This window comes from Anolis sagrei, chromosome 5 (genome assembly GCF_037176765.1).
Source record: "Anolis sagrei isolate rAnoSag1 chromosome 5, rAnoSag1.mat, whole genome shotgun sequence".
In the NCBI taxonomy this organism is placed as follows: domain Eukaryota; kingdom Metazoa; phylum Chordata; class Lepidosauria; order Squamata; family Dactyloidae; genus Anolis; species Anolis sagrei.
The window spans coordinates 91,921,085-91,936,215 of NC_090025.1; positions in this window are offsets into that span (position 1 = coordinate 91,921,085).

Below are 15,131 nucleotides of genomic sequence, written 5' to 3' on the forward strand. Positions count from 1 at the left end.
AGGCAAGGAAATTGACATCCTACCTTTCGGTAGAAGCATTGGCAACAGTAATCCACACAACAGTCACCACGAGGTTGGACTATTGCAACACCTTATATGCCGGCCTTCCGAAGTAAACAACCCAGAAGATATGGATGGTCCAAAATGCAGCAGCCAGGCTGCTAGCAGGATCATTTATAAGATCCCATATTACACCGATTCTGCAACAACTGCGTTGGCTACCGATAGAACATTGGATCTCTTACAAGATACTGATCCTGACATCAAGAGCTCAAAATGGCCAAGGACCTTTATATCTTAGGGACCGCCTCATTCCTTTGCTCCATCAGTAGTCACCTCGATCCACCCAGGAAAATCTCCTATACATACCTGGCCCCAGGGAGGCACACCTGGAGGCTACAAGGCGCACAGCTTTTTCGACCTATGCTCCAATTCTGTGGAACTCATTGCCTCCATACATTAGAGCAATGTCAGAGTTGCGACCTTTTGTAAAGGCACTCAAGACTTGGCTGTTTGGTTGTGCATTTAAGTAATCAGATCTAATTTGCCAAATAGTCACTGTCGAATGTTTTTATGTTGAATGTTTTTATATTGTGTAAATCCTAGTTTAGACTGTAAGTCGCTCGGAGCACCTTGGTGGAGAGCGACTAATTAAGAAATAAAGTGAAGTGAAGTGGTAGTAGGCCCAATGAATCAGTGGGAACCTGATAGATCAAGACTTCCAGAAGTTCTATTGATTCAATGTGTTTAATGTGGCTATTGGTTTTAGACCATGTTTGGTGTGAAACCAGCATGAAAGGAAAAGGTTTTGGTGTGTGAATGATTTCACTGCAATAGTTCAAGGTCCAGATGGAGCTTACTCATACTGCAGAGGCTGGCCTCAAATCAATTTTGGGATCCAAATTATCTGCAGCTTAACAGCTAGTATGCAAGTTGCATGCTGCAGTTGATTTTGCTATGCAATGTGGTTTATACTACATGTTGATGTTCCAACAAGCATTTGAGAATGACTAGTCCCTACTTATAAATGCCCAGCACCTAGCTCACCAGATAGAACTCACTTCTTCCAATCTCCATCCCTATACTATGCTGTTTTGCACTATCCCATGCCTGGTCCTCTTTATACCCTGATCATGCCCATCTTAGTATTCTGGTTATTGTTTTTTGTTGTGTATAGTTTGAGTGAGTTTAAATGCTACTTTTTATACCCTTATGTTTTATTTAATTGTGTTTTATTTGATTGTTATATTTGTTATGTTTTATTTTAATTGGGGTTTTTTTTGTTTTAATTGATTGTTTTGTTTTGATGTTGTGTGGACATTTTGTCCCATGTGTAAGCCACCCCGAGTCCCTTCGGAGAGATGGAGGCGAGGCATAAAAATAAAGTTATTATAATATGCATACCCACATACATACCCACATAGATACAAACATTGACTTTTGATCTCAGTCCATCCTCCTTGAAGTTGTACCAGGCTATAGAGTGGGTCATGGGGGCTCTGTGTTTTAAATTTGGTCTTGATCAGTCATTGGTGAGGGTCACAGTGGTTTCAGGAAATGATTTTGGTGTTGATCAGTCAGTGGTGTGGGTTGCAGTGGTCTCTGGAAGTGAGTGAAAGTACTGCAAATCCCATCATCCATGGCCCACAATCCCCCAAAATGCACCAGGAGGTAAAGTGGGTCATGGGGGCTCTGTGTACCAAGTTATTTACATTTTATATTATTTACAGTATTTATATACCACTTTTCCACCCCTAGGGGGACTCAAAGCTTGGTCCTAATTTGTCACTGGTTTGGGCCACAGCTGTCTCAGAGTGAGTGAAGGTAAATGCAAGAACCATAGTCCATGGTGCATCCTCCCCCAAACCACAGCAGGATGTAGGGTGGGACATGGGGGGGGGGGCTGTGTGCAATTTTTGGTCTTCATCAGTCATTGGTGAGGGTCACAATGATCTCAGAAAATGAGTGAAGGTACAATAAGTCCCATCATCCATGGTCCATCTGACTCCAAACGCACCAGGATGTGGAGTGGATTGTGGGGGCTTTATGTGGCAAGTTTGATCCTGATCCATCATTATTGAAGGTCACAGTGGTGTCAGTGGTGCATCTCCCATCATCCATAGTTCACCCTCTCCCAAATTGCACCTCGACATAGGGGCATCTGTGTGGTAAGTTTGGTCCTGATCTGTGATTTGTGCGGGCCACAGTGTTCTGTGGGGAGCAAATCAGATGAAGACACTAAATCCAATCATCCATGGACAATCCTCCCCCAAACATCATCAGGGTGTGAGGTGGGACATGGGGGTTATATGTGTCAATTTTAGTCTAGGTCCGTCATTCATGCTGGTCCCAGTGGTCTCACAAAATGAGTGAAGGTACTGCAACTCCCATCAACCATGATCCATCCTCCACCAAACCACACCAGGATGTAGATTGGGACATGGGGGATCTGTGTGCCAAGTTTCATCCATATCTGTCACTGGTAGGCATCATAGTGATCTATGGGAGCTGAAGCAAATGAAAGTAATGCAAACCCCATCATCCATGGTACATCCTCCTCCAAACCATAACAGGAGGTAAAGTGGGTCATGGGGGTTGTGTGTGCCAAGTTTGGTCCAGGTCCGTTTCTTGTGCTGGTCACAGTGTCCTGTGAAAGTGGGAGCCAATCAAGAAGCTGCTACATACAAACCCACATACCCACACCATGAGTTAGTGGTGTGGGTCGCAGGGGTCTCTAGAAGTGAGTGAAAATATTGCCAATCCTATTATCCATGGCCCATCTTCCCCCAAAACACACCAGGACGTAAAGTGGGTCATGGGGGCTCAGTCAGTCAGTAGTGTGGGTCGCAGTGATCTCAGGAAGTGAGTGAAGGTACTACAAGTCCCATCATCCATAGTACACCCTCTTCCAAACTGCAACAGATGTAACCCTTTACATTCCCCTCCCCCCATGTGCCAAGTTTGGTCCTGTTCTGTCATTGCTGGGGGCCACAGTGGTTTTGTGGGAACTGAAGCGTTTGAAAGTACTGCAAATCCTATCATCTGTCATCCATCCTCCCCCAAACCACACCAGATGTAAAGGGGTTCATTTTGGTTATGTGTGCCAAGTTTGGTTCAGGTTGCAGTGACCTGTGGAAGTGGAAGTGGGAAAACTTCCACATACACCTCCACATACAAACATACATATGAGCATTCACTTTTATCATAAACTAGTTTGGGGACCTGGCAGTGCCAGGGTTATTTGAGAAAGGTTTTTTTTGTGCTCCAAATTTAGTTCAGATCTAATATCATATAGATTCAGTGGGTGTGTGTGAATTACAACTCTGATATGCAAGTCTCATCCTTTTCCAAACTGCACCAGGATGCAAAGTGGGTAATGTGAATTCTGTGTGCTGAGTTTGGTCTAGATCAATCATTTATGTGGGTTGCAGTGGTCTCTGGAAGTGAGTGAAGGTACTGCAAGTCCCATCATCCATAGTTCGTCATCCAGTAAACCACACCATGATGTAGAGCATGTTATGGGGGCTTTGTGTGCCAAGTGTTGTCATGGTCCATCAGTGGTGGAGTATTCAGTGGTTTCTGGAAGTGAGTGAAGGTACTGCAAATCTCATCATCCATGGTCCATCCTCCACCAAACTGCACCAGGAAGTAGAGTGGATCATGGGGGCTCTGTGTGTCAAGTTTGGTCTTGATCAGTCATTGCATGAGGGTTGCAGCGGTCTCGGGAAGTGAGTGGAAGTACTTCAAATCATATCATCCATGGTCCATCTTCCTTGAAACTGTACCAGGATGTAGAGTGGGTCATGAGGTACAAAGGAAGGCCGAAACTAAGACAAGTCAAACCCGCATTTTGGACTTTAGGAGAGCTGATTTCCAAAAAATGAAGGAAACACTGAGAAGCATTCCGTGGACACAGATACTAAAAGACAAGGGAGTTACGGATGGATGGGAATTTCTCAAGAATGAAATACTCAAGGCGCAATTGCAAACCGTGCCAACAAAGAGAAAAATAGGACAAGTGCAAAGAAGCCGGAATGGATGTCCAAAGAACTTCTAACTGTGCTAAGACACAAAAGAGACATGCACAAGAAATGGAAAAAGGGAGAAATCACCAAAGAAGAATTCAAACAAATAGCCAACACCTGTAGGGAAAAGGTCTGCAAGGCTAAAGCACGAAATGAGCTCAGGTTTACCAGGGACATTAAAAACAACAAAAAGGGCTTCTTTTCTTATGTCAGTAGAAAAAGAAAAAACAAAGATGTCAGGATGTGGCCTTCATGCTATGAAAACACGGCCGGAACCATGAAGACTCCCTCCTGACAATAGGATAGTTTATGGCTTGATAGGGAGCCATCTGGTTGCAGAGACTGCTTTGTAGATGTGGGAATGGAATGTAGTCACAACTTGAGATAAGGAGGGGAGAAGGGAGGAGGCGTCCAGGGGGAATGTGTTACTGGCCGTTGGCGGGAAAACTTCAGATCTCTCTTTGCATGGCTCCTGTATGGACTGAATAAACCGATATCCAAAGGATTTACTTTGTGAGTGCATGTTTCGTTCTGAGATCCCGCAGGATCTGACAAAAGAGGCAATAGGGCCTCTTCGAGGAGAAGATGAGGCAATGCTGACAGGGGATAGTTTTCCTCGAAGAGGCAGAACTACTTAATGCCTTCTTTGCCTCGGTCTTCTCACAAAAAGAAAGTCATCTTCAACCTCAGCAAGATGGAGTGGATGAGGGATAAGAAGACATACAACCTCAAATTGGGAAACAAGTCATCCAGAAATACCTGGCCGCTCTAAATTGATTGGATTTAAGTTTCTGATTTTCTGTAAAGGTTTAGATCATCCATGTACAGCAAGTGGGAAATTTTTGCTGTTTGATAGCCAAGGTTTGTTTTCTGTAGAATTACTGACAGTGGGATCATTGCAATGATGAACAACAATGGTGACAGTGAGTCACCCTGGAAAATTCCTTTCTTGATGTTAACAATTCCATAGCTTGCATTGCCCACAAACAACTCAGTTTTCCATTGTTTCATTGCATTTTCAGTTAACTTTTTAATATTTTCACAAACCCCGATGACATCTAGATATTTGATGATCCAACAATGTGGCAGTGAATCAAATGCTTTTTTTGTAATCAATCCAAGTTATATAGAGGTTTGTTTTGTGGCTTTTACAATTCTCCAGTATCATTTTGTCAATTGGAAGCTGATCTTTTGTGCCCCTACTTCTTTTTTATTGTCTTTTTGTTCTACTGGCAAGATGTTATTTGTCTCCAAGTAATCCTGCATTTGATCAGCTATTATGCCTGTCAGCAGTTTGAACATTGTAGGCAGACATGTTATTGGCCTGTAGTTTCCTGGTATTATCCCTTTTGCTGGATCTTTCTATATCAAATATGTCTTCTCAGTTGTTTTACAATTGTTGATGTTTTCAGTTTGCAGCATCTCATTGAATTGTTCGGCCATTTTTGAGTGCAGGCTAATCAGAAATTTAAGCCAAAATCCATGCAGTTGATCATTGCCAGGTGATGCCCAATTCTTGACTTTCTTCACTCTTTCAGTGATCATTTCTGCTGTTATGTCCAAGGTTCTCATTTTGTTCTTTGAAAATTTATTTCCAAAGTCTTTTATCCACTCAGCTTTTTTGTTGTAACCTTTTTCTGTTTCCCATAGATCTTTCCAGAATGCATTTGTAGCTGTTTTTTTCTGGTTTTTCATTTTTTACTGCAACCTGCTGATTCAGACTCTGGTAGAACCACCGCTGATCAGATTGGAAGAGTTGATTTCGTTTGTATTGGATGACTCTAGCTTCATATTGTTCAGTTTTTCTAGCTGTTGCCAATTATTATTATTATTATTATTATTATGTTTATTATTATTATGTTTATTTAATACAAACACCGAAATAGAACACTGGCTGAGCTCTGTGAGTGTAGCATTTTCCCGAATGAAGCAGAGAGTGTTTGAGGACCGGGACATCCATAGGGATACCAAGGTGCTTGTTTATAGAGCTATTGTCCTCCCAACCCTGCTATATGCCTGCGAAACGTGGACTGTCTACAGACGTTACATGCAACTGCTGGAACAATTCTATCAGCGCTGCCTCCGGAAAATCCTGCAAATGTCTTGGGAAGACAAGCGGACAAACGGCAGCATGCTGGAAGAAGCAAAGACCACCAGCATTGAAGCGATGGTCCTCTGCCATCAATTTCCATCTTGTCTTTACTAATAATACAATATAGTATATTGTATATACATATAATATTTATAATATTATAATGTAATACAATATAATACTAGTAATAATAATTCAATATTATAACTATAATTATATATTTAATTACATGTAATATTACTAATAATATTACAATATAATGGTATAGTGCAATATAGTAATATCATAGAATCATAGAATCAAAGAGTTGGAAGAGACCTCATGGGTCATCCAGTCCAACCCCCTGCCAAGAAGCAGGAATATTGCATTCAAACACCCCTGACAAATGGCCATTCAGCCTCTGCTTAAAAGCTTCCAAAGAAGGAGCCTCCACCACACTCCGGGGCAGAGAGTTCCACTGCTGAACGGCTCTCACAGTCAGGAAGTTCTTCCTAATGTTCAGATGGAATCTCCTCTCTTGTAGTTTGAAGCCATTGTTCCGCGTCCTAGTCTCCAAGGAAGCAGAAAACAAGCTTGCTCCCTCCTCCCTGTGGCTTCCTCTCACATATTTATACATGGCTATCATATCTCCTCTCAGCCTTATCTTCTTCAGGCTAAACATGCCCAGTTCCCTAAGCCGCTCCTCATAGGGCTTGTTTTCCAGACCCTTGATCATTTGAGTCGCCCTCCTCTGGACACATTCCAGCTTGTCAATATCTCTCTTGAATTGTGGTGCCCAGAATTGGACACAATATTCCAGATGTGGTCTAACCAAAGCAGAATAGAGGGGTAGCATTACTTCCTTAGATCTAGACACTATGCTCCTATTGATGCAGGCCAAAATCCCATTGGCTTTTTTTGTCGCCAATATCAATATATACTGATATTGTACTTTGCTAATAATATAATATATATTGTATGAAAATATATATTGTAAGCCGCTCTGAGTCCCCTTCGGGGTGAGAAGGGTGGCATATAAGCGCTGTAAATAAATAAATAAATAACTCTGCTGGACCGGCCACGTTGTCCGGATGCCTGACCACCGTCTCCCAAAGCAATTGCTCTACTCTGAACTTAAGAACGGAAAACGGAACATTGGTGGACAGGAAAAGAGATTTAAAGATGGCCTCAAAGCCAACCTTAAAATCTCTGGCATAGACACTGAGAACTGGGAAACCCTGGCCCTTGACCGCTCCAGCTGGAGGTCAGCTGTGACCAGCAGTGCTGCAGAATTCGAGGAGGCACGAGTGGAGGGTGAAAGAGAGAAATGTGCCAGGAGGAAGGCGCGTCAAGCCAACCCCGATCGAGACCGCCTCCCACCTGGAAACCAATGCCTTCACTGTGGGAGAAGATGTGGGTCAAGAATAGGTCTCCACACCACCTATGAATCCACAAGGAAACCCATCATGGAAGACCATCTTACTCGTCCAACGAGGGATCGCCTAAGTAAGTAAGTATGTTTATTTATACCCAAAGCAGTCGTGTGTGTGCAGAGGCGGCCCTAGGTAATTTTCAATGGTAAGCAAACAGTATTTTGGCACCCCCCCCCCCAACCAATCATTGATATATATTTTCTGTTTGTCGTTGGAGTTCTGTGTGCCATATTTGGTTCAATTCCATCATTGGTGGAGTTCAGAATGCTCTTTGATTGTAGGTGAACTATACATCCCAGTAATAGTTCACCTTGCCGCATTTGCTCCCTTGCCTGGCCCGCTTTGGGTCCAGAGGCATGCCTGAAGACCCTGGCGGGTGCACCAAAAGTCACCTCTTCTTCTGACTTTCTCCTCAGCCATTGGGACCGAGAGAGGGGGGGGGGAGATGCCCACCTTTCCTGAAGGTAGGCGCAAAAACAAAGGAGGGAGCGGAGGTGGGAGATACCTCCAGCCGGAGGGGCTCTCTCTCTCTCTCTCTTGGTCCCAATGGCTGAAGAGAAAGTCAGGAGAAGAGGCGACTTTTGGTGCGCACGCTGGGGTCTTCAGACACACCTCCGGACCCAAAGCGGGCCAGGCACTGCAGATCCGCCCTTTGGCCCGCCCGCAGATTGGGGAGAGGAGAGGAGGTGGGTGGACCGCGGGGGGATCGGGAAAGGGAGCCGGTCATGGGGAAGGGATCGAACGATTGAGCACCAGCTCTGCTCGTGCACCCGGTGGCCGGGTGGAGCAGGAACGAAAGGGGCTAGGCGAGGCTCAAGGGCCCGGCCCCTTTGGGAAGAGGATCGCCCGGCAGCGAGGCAAGAAAGCTGAGGCTCCCCCTGGACTGCTAGGGCTGTTGTGAGCTGAGGGGGCGCTCCTCAATTGGCAGTCGAGGGGCATTTACAGAGGTGCCTCTGCGCCCCTGGCAAAAATAAAAGTGTTCTGCGACCGCTTACTTCGCATAATGGAAGAGCCGCCCCTGTGTGTGTGTCTAGAGATAAGTAACTACTGAGTTTAGATGTCTTACTTCATCTAAAGCCTAAAAGCAGGAGGGGCATTGATCTTATACCAGATAGTGAACAATTCATCTGCCTGACCTTTTCTTCTAATTCTGAAGGCAATGCTGGAATGCCATTGCTTCAAACCAGCTGAGCCCTTCTCTTATTGACTCTTGCAGATGGAGATATCACATGCTTGCAATAAAAGCTTTGTGTGGTCACTAAATATAAACCACTGGCAGCTAATTGTAGGGCATCTCCAATGAGCGGCTTTCTCATTTTTTTTCTATTTATTCTGCTGCCAAACTCAATTACCCAATTGTCACTTATGCACCATGAAATACATTGGTCTGGAGGATCCATTAAGGATATGTCTGCCACAAAAAAGCCCCATCTGGCATTTATTTGTTGATTACTAATTATGGTCAGTAGCATGCACTTCCTCCAGACTCTTTCTGCCACATGGGCCAGCTGTCTCCCAGTATTTGAAATTATCTATATTTGTCTTGTTCTGTGTTTGCAGCTGGTGTAGGCCTTCTTTCTAGTAACTCAGTTATAAAGAGTTATATGTCAGTATAGCTTTTTATTCCTAGGAAAAGTACAGTAAGTACTTTTTTAAATCAACCCCATTTCTTGTCAGTCTTTGTTCGTGACAACCATAGTCATGGTTGTCATGAACAAATAACTGTGTGTTTACACTTAGAAAAAAAAACACATACATTAACTGAAAATGAAATATTCTCAGTTAATTATCAGGTGAATACAAACATCCACAAATCTGAAAGATGAGCTCTCAGTGAGGGGGAAAGCCTCCTTTGTATTCTGATGTTAAACAGTTGGCTAGACATCCTAATAGCCATGATAATTGTACATATATGGTTGCTTTGAACTTATTTATTTATTTATTACTTCGCTTATATACCGCAATTCTCAGCCTAATGGCGACTCATTGCGGTGTACAACATAGAAAAACAGGTGCAAAATACAACACACAAAAAATAATCCACAGTACATCATTATCAAAACATCTCATCAAAAACATCAATATAACTACAAGCCATTCCGAGTCGTCTCATCGTCAAGTTCACAATCCAATATCATTTCCGTTGTTCCATTCCTATGGTCGAGTTACCCGTCATTGCACTACTATTCAAATGCCTTCTCAAACAACCAGGTCTTTAACTTCCTGCGGAATATCAACAGGGAGGGGGCTAGCCTGATGTCTATGGGAAGGGTGTTCCACAGCCGAGGAGCCACCACCGAGAAGGCCCTATCTCTCGTCCCCGCCAGCTGTGCCTGTGACGCAGGCGGGATCGAGAGCAGGGCCTCCCCGGAAGATCTCAAAGTCCTCGTGGGCTCATAGGCCGAGAGGCGGTCAGTTAGGTATCTTGGGCCGGAACCGTTTAGGGCTTTATAGGCCAATGCCAGCACCTTGAATTGAGCCCGGTAGCAGATCGGCAGCCAGTGGAGCTGGTACAGCAGGGGGGTTGTATGCTCCCTGCGCCCCGCTCCTGTTAGTAACATGGCTGCCGCACGTTGGACCAATTGGAGCTTCTGAGCCATCTTCAAGGGCAACCCCATGTAGAGAGCATTGCAGTAGTCTAAACGGGATGTAACCAGAGCGTGGACTACCGTGGCCAAGTCAGACTTCCCAAGATACGGGCGCAGCTGGCGCACGAGCCTAAGCTGTGCAAATGCCCCCCTGGTCACCGCCGAGACCTGGGGCTCCAGGCTCAGCGATGAATCCAGGATCACACCCAAGCTGCGAACCTGCGAACTTGTCATTTATGTGTGTATTCATTTGTTTATTCGAAGTATTTTAAATTACTTTTCTGTAAATGCAATTTAAAACAATAGAAGAAATTTACTGTAGTATAAAAGCAGAAGCAAAATAATATTCTCTCTCCGTTCATCTGGGGAGGCCCTGCTCTCTCTCCCACTTCCCTCGCAGGCACGATTGGTGGGGACGAGGGAGAGGGCCTTCTCCATGGTTGCCCCTCGACTCTGGAACTCACTCCCCAAGGATATCAGACAAGCCCCCACATTGGCAGCCTTTAGGAGGAGCCTGAAAACGTGGCTGTTCGTGTGCCTTCCCTGAATAAAGGAAACAATCCCCTGCAAACACTCTGAGAAGCACTTTCATTACCCGTTGGGTTGCTCTTTACTTTTGATTTAAAACCCTCCAAATAGAGACATCCTCTGTTCATGTCCAGCATTTATTTTTAAAGTTTTAACTAGTACAGTTGGCCCAGCCATAGGTTTTTAAATTCTTGTGTTTATTGTCTTCTTTGCCTCGGTCTTCTCACAAAAAGAGAGTCTTCAACCTCAGCAAGATGGAGTGGATGAGGGATTGGAGGACATCCAACCCCAAATTGGGAAAGAAGTCGTCCAGGAATACCTGGCCGCTCTTAATGAGTTCAAGTCCCCAGGGCCAGATCAACTACACCCAAGAGTACTGAAGGAACTAGCGGAAGTCATTTCGGAACCATTGGCAACCATCTTTGAGAGTTCTTGGAGAACGGGAGAAGTTCCAGCAGATTGGAAGAGGGCAAATGTGGTCCCAATCTTCAAGAAGGGAAAAAAGGATGACCCAAACAACTACTGTCCGGTCAGCCTCACGTCGATACCGGGCAAGATTCTGGAAAAGATTGTTAAGGAAGAGGTCTGCAAACACTTAGAAACAAATGCAGTCATCGCTAATAGTCAACATGGATTTATCAAAAACAAGTCATGCCAGACTAATCTGATCTCTTTCTTCGATAGAGCTACAAGCTGGGTAGATGCGGGGAATCCCGTGGATGTAGCGTACCTGGATTTCAGTAAGGCCTTCGACAAGGTCCCCCATGACCTTCTGGCAAGGAAACTAGTCCAATGTGGGCTAGGCAAAACTACGGTGAGGTGGATGTGTAATTGGTTAAGTGGACGAACACAGAGAGTGCTCACTAATGCTTCCTCTTCATCTTGGAAAGAAGTGACAAGTGGAGTGCCGCAGGGTTCCGTCCTGGGCCCGGTCCTGTTCAACATCTTTATTAATGACTTAGATGAAGGGCTAGAAGGCATGATCATCAAGTTTGCAGATGACACCAAATTGGGAGGGATAGCCAATAGTCCAGAGGACAGGAGCAGAATTCAAAACGATCTTGACAGATTAGAGAGATGGGCCAAAACTAACAAAATGAAGTTCAACAGTGACAAATGCAAGATACTCCACTTTGTCAGAAAAAAATGAAATGCAAAGATACAGAATGGGGGACAATGCCTGGCTCGAGAGCAGTACGTGTGAAAAAGATCTTGGAGTCCTCGTGGACAACAAGTTAAACATGAGCCAACAATGTGATGTGGCAGCAAAAAAAGCCAATGGGATTTTGGCCTGCATCAATAGGAGCATAGTGTCTAGATCTAAGGAAGTAATGCTACCCCTCTATTCTGCTTTGGTTAGACCACATCTGGAATACTGTGTCCAATTCTGGGCACCACAATTCAAGAGAGATATTGACAAGCTGGAATGTGTCCAGAGGAGGGCGACTAAAATGATCAAGGGTCTGGAGAACAAGCCCTATGAGGAGTGGCTTAGGGAACTGGGCATGTTTAGCCTGAAGAAGAGAAGGCTGAGAGGAGATAGGATAGCCATGTATAAATATGTGAGAGGAAGCCACAGGGAGGAGGGAGCAAGCTTGTTTTCTGCTTCCTTGGAGACTAGGACGTGGAACAATGGCTTCAAACTACAAGAGAGGAGATTCCATCTGAACATTAGGAAGAACTTCCTGACTGTGAGAGCCGTTCAGCAGTGGAACTCTCTGCCCCGGAGTGTGGTGGAGGCTCCTTCTTTGGAAGCTTTTAAGCAGAGGCTGGATGGCCATTTGTCAGGGGTGATTTGAATGCAATATTCCTGCTTCTTGGCAGGGGGTTGGACTGGATGGCCCATGAGGTCTCTTCCAACACTTTGATTCTATGATTCTATGATTCTACTTGTGAGTTATATTAATTTTATTGTTTATTTTGTTTATTGTTTGTTATTTTATTACAGCTTGTTGTTTTTGATGTGTCGTTGGGCTTGGCCTCATGTAAGCTGCTCCGAGTCCCTTGGGGAGATGGTGGCGGGGTATAAGTATTATTATTATTATTATTATTATTATTATTATTATTATTATTATATTTTTAAAGAACAATTGTTCTGTCGCCACTGGGTTCAAACAAAATGTCTTTATTCTATAGAACACACACTTTAAACCCAGTGGGAAGCCGGGGTGCCCGAAGAGAGATTGTTAGAGACTTCCAAAAGTAATGGGCTTTAGAGTCTTTAAAAGTACAACAAAGTCTTTATTATCCTTAACAAATCTTCAAACAAAACTTCACGGCTTTACTATTCAAGTCTTTAAGAGACTGGCACTAACTTGGTTTGACTGTACTATCTCATAAGGAAGAACCCTTTGTAATCTCTCCCAGGCCGTCCATCACCTAGGCCTCGCTGGTCTGGGTAAAATTGCCGATCCCCAAATTTGTCTGGAAACCGAGTAACCTACCAGATGAAGCTAGAAGATGTTTAGCTGGAATTCTGTGGTTCTGCAGTGTTGTTCTGTGGAAACTTCAGGGCTGTTTTCCCCTCTGGTGCTGTGAGGCTGAGAGGCTGTGAGCTCTCAGACAGAGCCTTTGGGACCTTTTCCTTCTGTTTCCCTGGAACTGGATGGTCACTGGATGACCCCTGGATGGTTGCTGGATGGACCCCGGATCACCTTTGGATGATCCCCGGATGGCTATTTCTATTTCCCCGGAAGGTTTTGAGGAATGAAGCCTTTCCTACGGGACTAGCTGATCTGCATCCTATAGACTGGCTTCCTTGTGTGACTGACTGAAAAATGGCCCCTTCCCTCCAAAAACTCAAAAAGGGGCGGGACCAGGGAACCTAACTATAATTGGCAGGTGGCTTACCCTATGATTGCAGCCTATAACAGGAAGTCACCCTGCTGCAAAATCCCAAGCCTGGGATTGCAAACAAACATTAACTGCAAAGCAAACAAAATAGGAGCTCCTGGTACAGCTGTACCAGCACAACAAATATTTAAAAAATCCAACATGCTTCGGCAGCCAGACTATTAACTGGTGCGAATTACAGGGAGCGGTCAACCCCTGCTGTTCTTACCTACACCCTGAATAGTTTGGGACCTGCCTACTTGCGCGACCACATTTCCATCCACGAACCCACACAACCTCTTCAATCTTCCAGAGAGGCCCTTCTCTCACTCCTGCCTCCATCACAAGCGTGACTTGTGGGGATGAGGGAGAGGGCCTTCTTTGTAGTAGCCCCTCGGCTCTGGAATTTGCTCCCGGAGATATTAGGCAAGCCCCCACCCTGGCAATCTTTAGGAAGAGCCTGAAAACTTGGTTGTTCCAGTGTGCCTTCAATGACTGAATAAACATTAACTCCTGACCAAACTCTGCATAAAATGCCCTTTAAAAAAGGTAAAGGTAGTCCCCTGACATTAAGTCCAGTCATGTCTGACTCTGGGGTGTGGTGCTCATCTCCATTTCTAAGCCGAAGAGCCAGCGTTGTCCGTAGACACCTCCAAGGTCATGTGGCCGGCAAGAAGCACTTTATTTTCTGGTACGTGCAATTCAATCTTGCCTTATCCCCCAGATCCCCTGTCCTGATATATTACATTGCCCTATCACTCAGTGGTTTTAAAATTTTAATCTTTGAAACTAGCCCTGCCCACTGTGATCATTTTTAGTGTTTAATGTTCTGATTTTATAGTGTTGTGCTGTTATGCATATTGGTTTTGTAATTGATGTCACTTTATTTTTTATTTTTGTTGTGTTTTTGTGTTGTACTGTGTTATTATACTGATGGGCATGGCCTTATGTAAGCCACCCAGAGTCCCCTTGGGGAGATAGTGGCGGGGTATAAATAAAGTTTAATAATAAAAATAAAAATGGTGGTCCATGGATACTAGGGTTTCCACCTAGGGAACTGGGGCACCCACAGGGGTGGGGGTTGGTGAAAGGGTTTCAGGGAGATTCAAGGATGGTTAGAATGGGGGGGGGGGGAGGGGAGGGAGAGAATAGGCCCATTCTGTAGAGCTGTATCATAGCTGGTTAATCGCCAGCAGCAATAGGTTACTGCCAACTGGGAAGTGGCAAGTTTGAAGCCCGAGTCGGATTGAACTCCCAACTGTTAAGCCTACTTAGTGTCCACCTAAGCAGTTTGAAAACAGCTGAGCCGTGTGTAGAGAAATTAGGTAACACTTAAAGCGGGGAGGTGTTTTATGGCACCATAAAAATGCCGGCAATCAAAGAACAAGGAGGAAATATGATCAAAATGACTTTGCATTATAGTGGATGAAGCGACAGCACACTGCTGCCATCCCACAGCCGGAATCAAGCATAACCTCAAGGAACTGAAGTTGGAAATGCCAAAATACCTCTATCTGTCTGTCTTGTATGTCTAAAAATGGCATAGAATGATTGCTGTGTATGTGTGCATTGTGATCTGCCCTTAGTCCCTTTTGGGGTGAGAAGGACGGAGTATAAATACTGTAAATAAATAAAGACATTTTGAGGGCAATGG